This window comes from Rhyacophila brunnea, unplaced genomic scaffold (assembly GCF_057557595.1).
Source record: "Rhyacophila brunnea isolate RB1 unplaced genomic scaffold, BYU_Rbru_1.0 scaffold_13, whole genome shotgun sequence".
In the NCBI taxonomy this organism is placed as follows: domain Eukaryota; kingdom Metazoa; phylum Arthropoda; class Insecta; order Trichoptera; family Rhyacophilidae; genus Rhyacophila; species Rhyacophila brunnea.
The window spans coordinates 28,174,697-28,189,137 of record NW_028232785.1 but is presented as its reverse complement, the minus strand read 5'-3'; positions in this window follow the sequence as shown (position 1 = coordinate 28,189,137).

Below are 14,441 nucleotides of genomic sequence, written 5' to 3'. Positions count from 1 at the left end.
TCGAATGCACGAAACCAACAATGCATCTTTCCTTTCTGTACAGAATATTCATAATCATGTATCTAAATACACAGATATTCCCGAAAACTACAATAGAAATGCGACAAAATTCGGAGAAAGAATTTTTTACATAGTTGAAAAATTAATAGTGAAAAGAGACACATTTTGTATGTAATGTTTATTATGCAAATAGGTATATAAATTTAATATAAATATAAAAAACTTGCTGCAAGTTAAGTAGGTATTTAATATATTTTATCAACGAATACTTTTTTCGTTATTTCCAATTTTTACTTCAAAAATCATCGTTGTTAGTGTTATTATTATATAAAATCATTGAAATTAATAAATACTATAAAATATAAGTTTTAATGACAAATTGTGTGTGTGTGTGTGCGGGGGGGGGAGGATGGTATAATTTTACCGCACCGCAAGTGACGGCCCGTCACTGACGGGTGACACCAACCCTAGTTACGCCACTGCTCAAATGCGTTAATAATCCGTACACACCGAAAAATTAGAGAAAGCGTTGATCAGGGCTTGTGCATTTGCGGGGTATGAAGTGATTTTACGGGATGGTAGTTGTTGTTTTTTATTAGATTCTTAATGCGGAATTGGAGACTTTCTTTTGGGTGGGGCTTTATTTGGTATAAATATGTATAAAGAATTTAATTAAAAATGTGTTAGTATTAAGAATAAAAATGTACGTAGTTCGTAAGATTTTATATTAACTTTATAGTGTGTGTGAAAGAGACGAAAGATTAATTGTGCTGTGCGAGTGATCGTGATAGGAAATAATATTTATAATCTGTACTCAGTGTTAGATTTAAGTTTTCGTATATGGTGTTATAGTCCCGTAATTTGTAGTTATCTTTATAATATTTTTATCCAGTGTTAGTAAGAAGTACAGTGAATGTCTGTCAGTGCGTTTGATAAAGATTTGATTAATCGCTTATTGTTTCAAAGTTACTTCTTACGGATATTGTCGTCTGAGAATTTCATGAGTAATATCAATATTTTGTTTTGTAATATAATATAATTAAAATAACTTTACAATTCAGTTTACATTCATCCTTAAAGAAAAACGCATCGACTGCATTCACTGTATTAAACCATACTGTAACAAATTATTGTCTAAAATATAATCTGCTGTTTATATATTATATAAATTAGCTTCTAATAAAATCAGTTTAAATATAAAAGGTGTTTATATATTATGTAAATGATCCTGCCGTGCTATGACACTACATTAATTAAAATAATAATCTTCACATTTTCTTAATATACTCACCTACCTATCTTCTTACGTAAAGACATTAATTTGAAAGGGAAGTGATATGAAACAATGGCCTTGCGTATAGTAAAGCATATTATTTTAAAATTACCCAATTTACATTACATAATCATGCCCGTGATCCATTGGCACGCAAGTCAGATTTACAGTCTTCGGACTCAGAATATTCAAGGCACTCACAAAAGATGTCATTGTAACGTATGCGCAATACACGTATCGACGCGAGGCACACAACGTGCATGCCCACCATATATATAATTATTCCCAGGCACTTATTTTGTGTATGGGGACAATTATTGTTAACGATACTATTTTTTCAGTAGGCAGCGTAAATTTCTCGAAGAGTATATTATGACTAATTCCGGTAGGGTCGACAAATACGTCACAATTAGGTACCTATGTCAAATGACATATTTTTCGAGTGCCTTCATCGTCCCGAGTTACAGCATAGCAGACCTACTCTCAGAGTTGCCAGAATTCATCTGTAATTCACTACGTAAATTCGATTTGACAATATATATATTACGCAATCATAATACACATTTATTTTGACAATGAAAGATTGATCAATTATTTTATTTTTATTTTTGAAATTCATATAATTCATACTATATTCATACTATCGCATAAATATATGAGATTTTCAATAGTTATGGCTTTTACTATATTTTTTTGACATATTACCTATCCCTTTCTTCCTTTCGAATTTTTTAACAAAGAAAATAAATTGACAACTTACCTCAGTTGACATGTAGGTAGGTACAAAAGGTGTGATTTTATTATTGTTTTATCATTTAGTTACAATTAAAATTAGTTTTTCCCCTCCAGACGGAGCATATGGATTATTATAATGTCAATCGTGTAATCTGGCTTTTATTATTGCAATACAGCAGGTGTAAGATGTAATAGTTTAGTACTTACATTCATAGGATATAGGTAGCTGGATGAAGGTTATTTTGAAGAAAATATAGTTTTATTTAATAGATTTATATTTGAAACAATATGTAAGTGCAAATTTGATAGATAGTTAGAAATCAAACCAAATGACATATCATTTTATTTTAACACATGTATATAGTAAATAATAGTTACATATTTGACAGCAGTTAGAAATAATACTTAAGTACTTAGGTACTTACATATATAAAAATACTACTCGTCAAGTCTTTCATGAAAATTATCCGGGTCTATATACGGTACATTAGCACTATATGGGATTGACAAGTAAAACTCATGACAGTCTTTATCGATTAAATGTAAAATACTGAGAAGATCTTTTTTCTTCTCCTTGCTAATTTGCACTGGACCACTGTAACATTTAGGAGGTTCAAGGATAACATTTGCCTTACCTCGGCGACTAAAAGATATTGACTGGAATTGTTGCAAATCATCCAGGGTATTTTTAAAAAGGATGTTATTAGCCTCGGCACTTTTTTCAAATTTAAACCGCTTCACCTGCTGCGATAAGAATTTATCTCTTGCATTATCAATATTCCTCAACTATAATGGACCCTTCAAGAGACTGGCAAAATCTAAAAACATATGGTTGTACATTACTTTAACTAAAAATTTATTACCTCTTTTTTGGTGCAATTTCTAACTAGATTTTAACATTCTCTCGGTATATGAATTGGTTGAGGATATTTTTTTTTCTTGCGCTAGATTAAGGCGTGAACAGAGTCACACTTCATGTGTGTGTGGCCAGAAACTAAAAATTTTTGATTTGTAATTAAATCTGGCCTCTCTGTATCAGAATACAGAGATACATACTGGTGAAAAACCACGTCAATGCGATGTATGTTCTAAAAAATTCTTACGAATTACTGATCTCAAACATCATAAAATGACGCATACTGGTGAAAAACCATATCAATGCGATGTTTGTCCTAAAAAATTTCTGCGATCTAGTCGCCTTAAAACACATAAATTGTCACATATTGGTGAAAACCAACATCAATCCGATGTGTGATTAGATAAAAAAATGATACACTTGTCAAAAATACGATGTGTGTCTATTATAGATTCATGTAAATTTGTATTTTAAAAACACAAAAATGACACATACTGATGAAAGACGAAAGCAATTCGATGTGGATAATAAAATGATTTTCTTTTTTTATTTTGAATTACTACTTTCTTGTTATAATACATTACGAACTTCAACTCAGCTACATCGTATATGTAACCTAATTGTTGTAATACTTTTCAGTATTATCTACAAAATAAATATACATTCTTGTTATTCATTTATCAAAATCAGGCTTCTCCTTCATACAAAGATATTTGGTACCGTGTATTGATTTAAAAAAATGTCTAATGTAATATTAACCAATGCTATACCCCTGGGCGTTGGTCGTTTACTTACGTCCACCCTAGAATATAAAGACCGCCTAAACATTTAACCTAATCCAATAGTCACTTGGATAAACAAACCGTATCCCTAAACTGCTTAATTGGGTAAAATAATTATATTAAAGAATTAAGCTGTATTTATTATTATCACGCACGTCGCGCACTATCACGTGTCGTCACAGTAAGCTGTCGCTACGGGAAAAAAGTGTGTAATGTCGTTTTTCTTGGTGCTTAAAATGTTATCAGACTGATGCTTCCATCCCGTAGCACATTTTGAACCTTTAAATGAACATAGTCAGTTAGCAAAATCTGCCGAAATCATCATAACAACAATGAGGTCACCACGCACGTTCCGCACTGCATCAACACCCGCATGACTCAATAAACATTTTTATCATTTCTACATGCCTACACATTTTCGACTCAAAATCGCATGTTTTTTTTTTTTTTTTTAGAGTTGGCAATATGTATTTTGCATAAGAATGTTGTCTATTATCTATGGTCTGGAGGTCGGATCCTGTTGAAAATATTATTTATGGATTTAATATCGCAAGTAATTTTAACGTACCCACGCACTCGTTGAAACTGCTAAAATTAATTGAAATTAGCATGAATAATAAATAATAATCCAAAACATATTAAGGTTGGCACACTCTACATTGAATTTATAGAGATGGTGATCGTTAAAAATATTCTGCAACGAAACCATAGACTAAATTTGTCGCCGTGACGGTACGCGACGTGCATCATAATATATTCATAGCTTAAGTCACGTCAAAATATGTTTTCGAAGCTGTCAGTATAAAACAGGGATGGAATAACCTGGTAAAGTGGTATGAAAGACGATAAACGAGATCTTCAGTTTTTTTTAATTTGATAAGTTAGAATATAAGATTGTACATACCTAACGATGTAAATAACTGTAAATAGACATTGCTACTCAGATGAAAAAACTCTCCTGTGTAAATTCTCTTCAGGTCTGGCATTTTTATGTGTGACGAGAGACATTGTGGGGATTTGTGTTACTAATTATAATATTAGCAAAAAGTATAAAATTAATAACACAAAACCTAATTCGATAACTCCGCGCAGAGTTAAATTTATTGTAGATGTAATAACATAATTCTAATTCTACTATTTTTTTTTATTTTAAGGAGTTTTAGATTTCGCGTGGCACTGTGGGGTTATGGGTTGATTAATTTTTATATTACTGGTTATTACGAGATTAATTTTTATTAAGTTTCACTGTATCACTGATGGGTCACTGTTAAGGATGGTTAGATGAATAATTTTTAACATAACGCTAAGGAGGTACACTGACTTGTAAGGGTTGAAACAAGCGGGGTCTATATTGTAATGTTTAGCCCTCACCGGGTAGCTGGCCAGGTGTTGTATGCATACCTTTCGCGGGCATTTATCTACTGCGTGAAAAATATCTCTTGTTATTAACTAACTCTTATGAAGGGTGAGAGGGATGTGCGAAGAAAGTTAGAGGGGTGTCACTAGATTCCAGAATGTTCTTTGTTCTTTAGGTTTTCACAGAATCCCGTTACTCGGGATCGAGGCGACCTTGGCTTGGCCAGTGCCTGACTAGCAGGTAGTCTAAAATTATTTGTGCTCGTCCACGTAACTCGCTTCTTTTCGAATTGTTTTCGGTAATATTGTTTAATAATATTATCAGGGGCACTGTTTACTGTAAGTACTTGTTTTCACGCAGTCCTTACACAAAAATATTGTAAAAAGAATTTTCCTTTGCCAGATTTTAGTTTTGCTCGAATGCACGAAACCAACAATGCATCTTTCCTTTCTGTACAAAATATTCATAATCATGTATCTAAATACACAGATATTCCCGAAAACTACAATAGAAATGCGACAAAATTCGGAGAAAGAATTTTTTACATAGTTGAAAAATTAATAGTGAAAAGAGACACATTTTGTATGTAATGTTTATTATGCAAATAGGTATATAAATATAATATAAATATAAAAAACTTGCTGCAAGTTAAGTAGGTATTTAATATATTTTATCAACGAATACTTTTTTCGTTATTTCCAATTTTTACTTCAAAAATCATCGTTGTTAGTGTTATTATTATATAAAATCATTGAAATTAATAAATACTATAAAATATAAGTTTTAATGACAAATTGTGTAAGTGTGTGTGCGGGGGGGGGAGGATGGTATAATTTTACCCACCGCAAGTGACGGCCCGTCACTGACGGGTGACACCAACCCTAGTTACGCCACTGCTCAAATGCGTTAATAATCCGTACACACCGAAAAATTAGAGGGAGCGTTGATCAGGGCTTGTGCATTTGCGGAGTATGAAGTGATTTTACGGGATGGTAGTTGTTGTTTTTTATTAGATTTTTAATGCGGAATTGGAGACTTTCTTTTGGGTGGGGCTTTATTTGGTATAAATATGTATAAAGAATTTAATTAAAAATGTGTTAGTATTAAGAATAAAAATGTACGGAGCTCGTAAGATTTTATATTAACTTTATAGTGTGTGTTTAAGAGACGAAAGATTAATTGTGCTGTGCGAGTGATCGTGATAGGAAATAATATTTATAATCTGTACTCAGTGTTAGATTTAAGTTTTCGTATATGGTGTTATAGTCCCGTAATTTGTAGTTATCTTTATAATATTTTTATCCAGTGTTAGTAAGAAGTACAGTGAATGTCTGTCAGTGCGTTTGATAAAGATTTGATTAATCGCTTATTGTTTCAAAGTTACTTCTTACGGATATTGTCGTCTGAGAATTTCATGAGTAATATCAATATTTTGTTTTGTAATATAATATAATTAAAATAACTTTACAATTCAGTTTACATTCATCCTTAAAGAAAAACGCATCGACTGCATTCACTGTATTAAACCATACTGTAACAAATTATTGTCTAAAATATAATCTGCTGTTTATATATTATATAAATTAGCTTCTAATAAAATCAGTTTAAATATAAAAGGTGTTTATATATTATGTAAATGATCCTGCCGTGCTATGACACTACATTAATTAAAATAATAATCTTCACATTTTCTTAATATACTCACCTACCTATCTTCTTACGTAAAGACATTAATTTGAAAGGGAAGTGATATGAAACAATGGCCTTGCGTATAGTAAAGCATATTATTTTAAAATTACCCAATTTACATTACATAATCATGCCCGTGATCCATTGGCACGCAAGTCAGATTTACAGTCTTCGGACTCAGAATATTCAAGGCACTCACAAAAGATGTCATTGTAACGTATGCGCAATACACGTATCGACGCGAGGCACACAACGTGCATGCCCACCATATATATAATTATTCCCAGGCACTTATTTTGTGTATGGGGACAATTATTGTTAACGATACTATTTTTTCAGTAGGCAGCGTAAATTTCTCGAAGAGTATATTATGACTAATTCCGGTAGGGTCGACAAATACGTCACAATTAGGTACCTATGTCAAATGACATATTTTTCGAGTGCCTTCATCGTCCCGAGTTACAGCATAGCAGACCTACTCTCAGAGTTGCCAGAATTCATCTGTAATTCACTACTTGACAATATATATATTACGCAATCATAATACACATTTATTTTGACAATGAAAGATTGATCAATTATTTTATTTTTATTTTTGAAATTCATATAATTCATACTATATTCATACTATCGCATAAATATATGAGATTTTCAATAGTTATGGCTTTTACTATATTTTTTTGACATATTACCTATCCCTTTCTTCCTTTCGAATTTTTTAACAAAGAAAATAAATTGACAACTTACCTCAGTTGACATGTAGGTAGGTACAAAAGGTGTGATTTTATTATTGTTTTATCATTTAGTTACAATTAAAATTAGTTTTTCCCCTCCAGACGGAGCATATGGATTATTATAATGTCAATCGTGTAATCTGGCTTTTATTATTGCAATACAGCAGGTGTAAGATGTAATAGTTTAGTACTTACATTCATAGGATATAGGTAGCTGGATGAAGGTTATTTTGAAGAAAATATAGTTTTATTTAATAGATTTATATTTGAAACAATATGTAAGTGCAAATTTGATAGATAGTTAGAAATCAAACCAAATGACATATCATTTTATTTTAACACATGTATATAGTAAATAATAGTTACATATTTGACAGCAGTTAGAAATAATACTTAAGTACTTAGGTACTTACATATATAAAAATACTACTCGTCAAGTCTTTCATGAAAATTATCCGGGTCTATATACGGTACATTAGCACTATATGGGATTGACAAGTAAAACTCATGACAGTCTTTATCGATTAAATGTAAAATACTGAGAAGATCTTTTTTCTTCTCCTTGCTAATTTGCACTGGACCACTGTAACATTTAGGAGGTTCAAGGATAACATTTGCCTTACCTCGGCGACTAAAAGATATTGACTGGAATTGTTGCAAATCATCCAGGGTATTTTTAAAAAGGATGTTATTAGCCTCGGCACTTTTTTCAAATTTAAACCGCTTCACCTGCTGCGATAAGAATTTATCTCTTGCATTATCAATATTCCTCAACTATAATGGACCCTTCAAGAGACTGGCAAAATCTAAAAACATATGGTTGTACATTACTTTAACTAAAAATTTATTACCTCTTTTTTGGTGCAATTTCTAACTAGATTTTAACATTCTCTCGGTATATGAATTGGTTGAGGATATTTTTTTTTCTTGCGCTAGATTAAGGCGTGAACAGAGTCACACTTCATGTGTGTGTGGCCAGAAACTAAAAATTTTTGATTTGTAATTAAATCTGGCCTCTCTGTATCAGAATACAGAGTAATTTGTGTAACCTCACGTGGCAGCGTGTCATATAGACACGAGGCTACTTGGTTAGCCCCTCTACCACCCTCCCCCTCGTGCACATGTAACAGACAGTGTTTGTGCTGTCACAATCAAAAATAGTTAAATTGAAGGTCCAGAGAAGGCGTTTGTAAAATACAATATTAGTGCTAAAATGCGGTGTCGGCAAACACTGTTGAAGACTGAAACAATATGTCTTCTTTGCCGCATTTGAGCTCATTTTGTCAGCCTTTTTCTGTGAGTACGCAGCGTCAGCTGCATCTTTACGAGCATTCGACTCAGCTTGAAGCTTATCGGCTTCAGCAACCCCATTCAGGCCTGACGAAAGTGCTACCTTGATTTTCATATTGAAGGTATCGCAAGTGTTGCACGTATCAAGTGCAGGTTTTTTTTTTATTTTTAACCCCAAGCTTTTAAATATTTTAGTAAATGTGCATATTGAAACTGGGTCACCTACTTTACTTTTGTACATATCAAACATTGTAGATATAGTGAGCCCTGATGGTAGAAATTTCTGGTCTCCTGTATCTCTACGGGAATAATGCGACTCATATACTGGGTATGAATTGACATGGTCTTTGACCTCCATCGTTTTTGCATCATTTATTTTGTTTGGTGGAGTAACATTTCCACGCATATCCTTGGTCGTTATGCCTGATATTGATGAATTTTGTTTTTTCATAACAGTTTCAATAAATTTAGCATATTCGCTTAATGTTTTCATAAAGCATTGTTTGCACACTTCGATTAAATTACCCCCCTGCCTGAGGTGATATTTATGATTAATACTCCTATTTTTTGGGACCTTGCCATCATCTCTTATCCGGAGAGATTTTTTTGAAATATCGGTTATAAGAGAAGCTGTTATGATACCCTTTTATTATAATCTCCTAAATTCTAGTAATCTGTATGGATGTTTATTTGGTCTTCTAATAAAAAGATTCCTTGCATTTTTTTCGACACATATTCGTGGGGCGACTCAAAGCTGTGTTCCTTTCGGCGTGTGACAAAAACTGAAATTCTCTGAGAGATGATTTAATTCAACGCATTTATTCTTTCGAAATATTACGAAAAATAAATTATCGCATATTGCTATTATACAAAATTTACTTAGATAGCGGCGTTGATTCGACTGGTCCCTTTCCTACTTTACGCATATTATATGCATTATGGTAAGTTTTGCATACTTAACTCATTGTACGAAATTTCAGCCTCATCGCCCTTTTCCTTTCTCACACAGAATTAGCATGCTATTTAAATCTGATAATTAAAAAGTAATTATCTAGTCAGCAGTCAATGTGTAATGTGTGTGTTTCATGAAAATTGCATCACATCCTTTCTATCAGCTACCTAATTACTATTCTACCCAATACAAAATGCCGTAGGTATATCATAGTTTTTAATTATCAATTCCAGAGTAATATTAAAGTTGTATTATATTATTATAAAATCAATGTTTTTGACATTCCTACCATAGTAAATATTTCAATACATTATGGTCAAACAAAATAATAGCAGCACGGAATATAGTCTATAATCTGAATTCTGGCAACACTTAATAGAAAGTTGTCACTGGGAGTGCTCCATCATTCATTATTAACCATTTTTAATACCTACACAAACATGGAAGTCAAACATGAGCATGATGGAGAACAATTTGTTACTGAAGACAAGTTTGATATAACAACTAGCCATCAAAACAGCCCTGACACGCGCACTTATGTAAAGCAAAAAACCCCGACGATTCCAGTTGCCATTTTGAGGTTAGTTTTTTTATTATGAGCTTTCCTGCATACTTTATAATACTTTTAGCGGAATAACAATCGTAAGTTACTTACTATAGTATATGCATGTCGTCGTCATACAAGTAAAAGTGTGCAACTGCATTTTTCGTGAAAATGCACTAAATGACTATCTGACATCTTACTAACGTTGTGGTTGTCTGGAAAAAGTGCTCAGCTGATTTACAGCCTGGAAATGTACTAACAGGAGTTTGTTAAAATGACTATCTGCTTTAAGACTCATTTTTTTAACTAGAAAAATTGACTATTGGATTTCGTCATTTTTTACAACGTCTTTATTAGGTCGTACTCTTGTTTGTCCGGTGGTTGTTTGTCCAGTTGGTACAAATCTTGCAATAGATTTTTAACTAACTTCCGACTAGCTAGACATTTTAAACTTTTAGAACACTATGCACATCCATTCTTTTAATACTTTCAGCAATCTTTAAGCAGAATTCAATTAATTTTCAGTTAATTGTGTTTTGTATGGAAAGTTATTTCAGAAAAATCCGTAAAAACTAAGACTATTATTGGTTGATAAGGAGGTGGTCCTAGCAACTAAATTATTAATTTACACGTGCGATACTATGGAAATCAAAATAAAATGTCAAAATGACATTTCAGTATTCTATATTATTTGTTTGTTTTTTGTTTACTTCATATCAAGACGGTACAAGTTTGAGCATAATATTTCAACAGTAAATTTAAAAACCTTGTTTATAAAAAGTTCTTTTTATCTTGTAATTATTCCTGTAATCTTTTACAACACAAAATGCCAAAGTGACAGTTTGACAGGAACCGTCTGACAAATGAATACTTTTGATGGCCAAATGATGGCACGTATATATTAATAATTTAGTTGCTACGACCACCTCCTTAGCAACTAATAATAGTCTTACTTTTTACGGATTTTTCTGAAATAACTTTCCATACAAAACAGAATTAACTGAAAATTAATTGAATTCTGCTTAAAGATGGCTGAAAGTATTAAAAGAATGCATTGTCGTCGTGTTCTGATATATTCTAAAAGTTTCAAATGTCTAGCTAGTCGGGAAGTTAGTTAAAAATCTTGGACAAACAAGAAAAAATTGTACTGAACACACAAGAAAAAATCTGTACCGGACAAACAAGAATACGAGCTAATAAAAACGTGGTAAAATACGAGAGCTCAAACTAGTATTGTTATGGGATTACCTGCATAAATTAAACATTGTTTCTTTCAGTACCCAGCAACGCGTCTCAATTATATCAAACCAACCCAAGATTGACGTCCAACTGGTTGAGGTTAAATGCGACTTTAATGAAGACGCAAAGCATCCATTCCACGATGAAGATCCTACACCTGGATGTTCGCATTCAGATTACAGATCAGTACAGCAGGTAATTAATTGTATACTTATGTGATATTTTCTTCATTTGGCTACGTCTCCTATCACAGCTTTGTGACCAAATTGCAACAGATACATCTACTTATTCCTTACATCAGGGGTTCTTAACCTTTTTGTGTTGAATGGCAGAGTTCTCATGTATCCCTCGTATGAGTCGAAAAAAATACGTAGCTACAAATAAAAATCTCTTTTAGTCAGTTGGTCAGTTAATGTTATATTAGGGAACACAATTGCATTTGTTAATTAAATATATTTTAAATGAATATTTCAGCCTTATTTTTTTGTAGATTTCTACTCAGCAATGTTCTACAGTAAATGACAATAAACAACTTGGTAACGTTAATAAAAATACAGTTGTCAAAGAATGGGACAACGACTACAACAATCAATATCTCAAACTGGAATTTCGGAAATTATACTTACCAAAGGTGGTTCGAATTATGTTGAGAAGAGTTACATATTTCCCACGTAACTTTATTTGCAATAATTGTTTTGGAGTGTTTGAATCTGTAAATCATCTAAATAGTCACTACATTTCGTGCTTGAAGTCACAGACTATTTCGTCAAACAATACGCACACTAGTGAAGAACTTTATAAATGCAATGGTCGCCCAAATAAAAATTGGCAGGTTGGTATAGACAAGATTGATGAAAAACCACATCAATGCATTGTGTGTTTTGAAAAATTCACTAAAAGCGGTCATCTCAAAACACACAAAATGACACATGAAAAGCCATATCAATGCGACGTGTGTTTACAAAAATACACACGATTTGATATTCTCCAGAGACATAAAATGACGCATATTGGTGAAAACTCACATCAAAGCGACGTGTGTTTTGAATATATCACAGAAATTGGTAATCTCAATACACACATAATGACACATACCAGTGAAAGGCCATATCAATGCGATGTGTGTTTACAAAAATACACACGAATTGATATTCTCAAGAGACATAAAATGACGCATAAGAGTGAAAACTCACATCAATGCGACGTGTGTTTTGAAAAATTCACAGAATTTGGTCATCTCAATACACATAAAATGACACATACTAGTGAAAGGCTATATCAATGTGATGTGTGTTTAAAAAAATTCACACGAAGTGATATTCTTAAGAGGCATAAAATGACTCATACTGGTGAAAAATCACATCAATGCGACGTGTGTTTAAAAAAATTCCTGCTAATTAATACACTCAAAATACATAGATTGATACATGTTGAAAAACCACATCAATGCGACGTGTGTTTTAAAAATTTCATTGAAATTAATGTTCTCATTAAACATAAAATGAAACACACTGGTGAAAAACCGCATCAATGCGATGTGTGTTTAAAAAAATTTCTGCGTTCTGGTCATCTAAAAACACATAAAATGACGCATACTGGTGAAAAACCATATCAATGCGATGTTTGTCCTAAAAAATTTCAGCGATCTAGTCATCTTAAAACACATAAAATGTCTCATATTGACGAAAATCCACAACAATCCGATGTGTGATTTGATAAATTTATACGAAATTTTCATCCCTTAAGATAAAAAATTGGTACACATACTCATGAAAAATACGATGTGTGTTATTACAGGATTATGTAAATTTGTATTTTCAAATCACATAAAAATGACACATACAAAGGCGACTGCAATGCGGTGTCGATAATAAAATATTTTTCTTATTTTATATTGAATAACTACAATTTTTATAATACATTACGAACTTCAACTAAGCTACATCGTATATGTTACCTAATTGTTATAATACTTTTCAGTATTATCTACAAATATACATTCTTGTTATTCATTTTTCAAAATCAGGCCTCTCCTTGATACAAAAATATTTGGTACCGTGTCTTGATTTAAAAAAAATGTTTAATGTAATATTAACCTATGCTATACCCCTGGGCGTTGGTCGTATACTGACGTCCACCCTAGAATATAAAAATCGCCTAAAAATTTAACCTATACCAATAGTCACTTGGATAAACAAACCGTATGCCCAAATTTTTTGATTGGGTAAAATAATTATATTAAAGAATTAAGCTGTATTTATTATTATGATGTACGTCGCGCACTATCACGTGACGTCACAGTAAGCTGTTGCTACTGGAAAAAAGTGTCTAATGTCGTTTTTCTTGGCGTTTAAAATGTTATCAGACTGATGCTCCCATCCCGTAGCACATTTTGAACCTTTAAATGTACATTCTCAGTTAGTAAAATCTGCCGAAATCATCATAACAATAATGAGGTCACCACATACGTCCCGCACTGCATCAACACCCGCATGACTTAATAAACATTTTTATCATTTTCATCATACTTACACATTTTCGACTTGTCAAATTCGCGTGTTTTTTTTATTTTTAGCGGTATGCGATATGTATTTTGCATAAGAATGTTGTCTATTATCTATGGTCTGGAGGTTAGATCCTGTTGAAAATATTATTTATGGATGTCATATCGCAAGTAATTTTAACGTACGCTTGCACACCTTGAAACTGTTAAAATTAATCTAAATTAGCACGAATAACGAAAAATAATCAAAAATATATTAGAGTCGCATTTTCTACATTGAATTTATAGAGATGGTGATCGTTAAAATTATTCTGCAAAATGGCGAAACCATAGACTAACTTTATCGCCGTGACAGTACGCGACGTGTATCATAATATAATCACAGCTTAAGTCGCGTCATATGTTGTCGAAGCTGTCAATATAAGACAGGGATGGAATAACCTGGTAGAGTGGTATAAAAGACTATGAACGAGATCTTCCGTTTTAT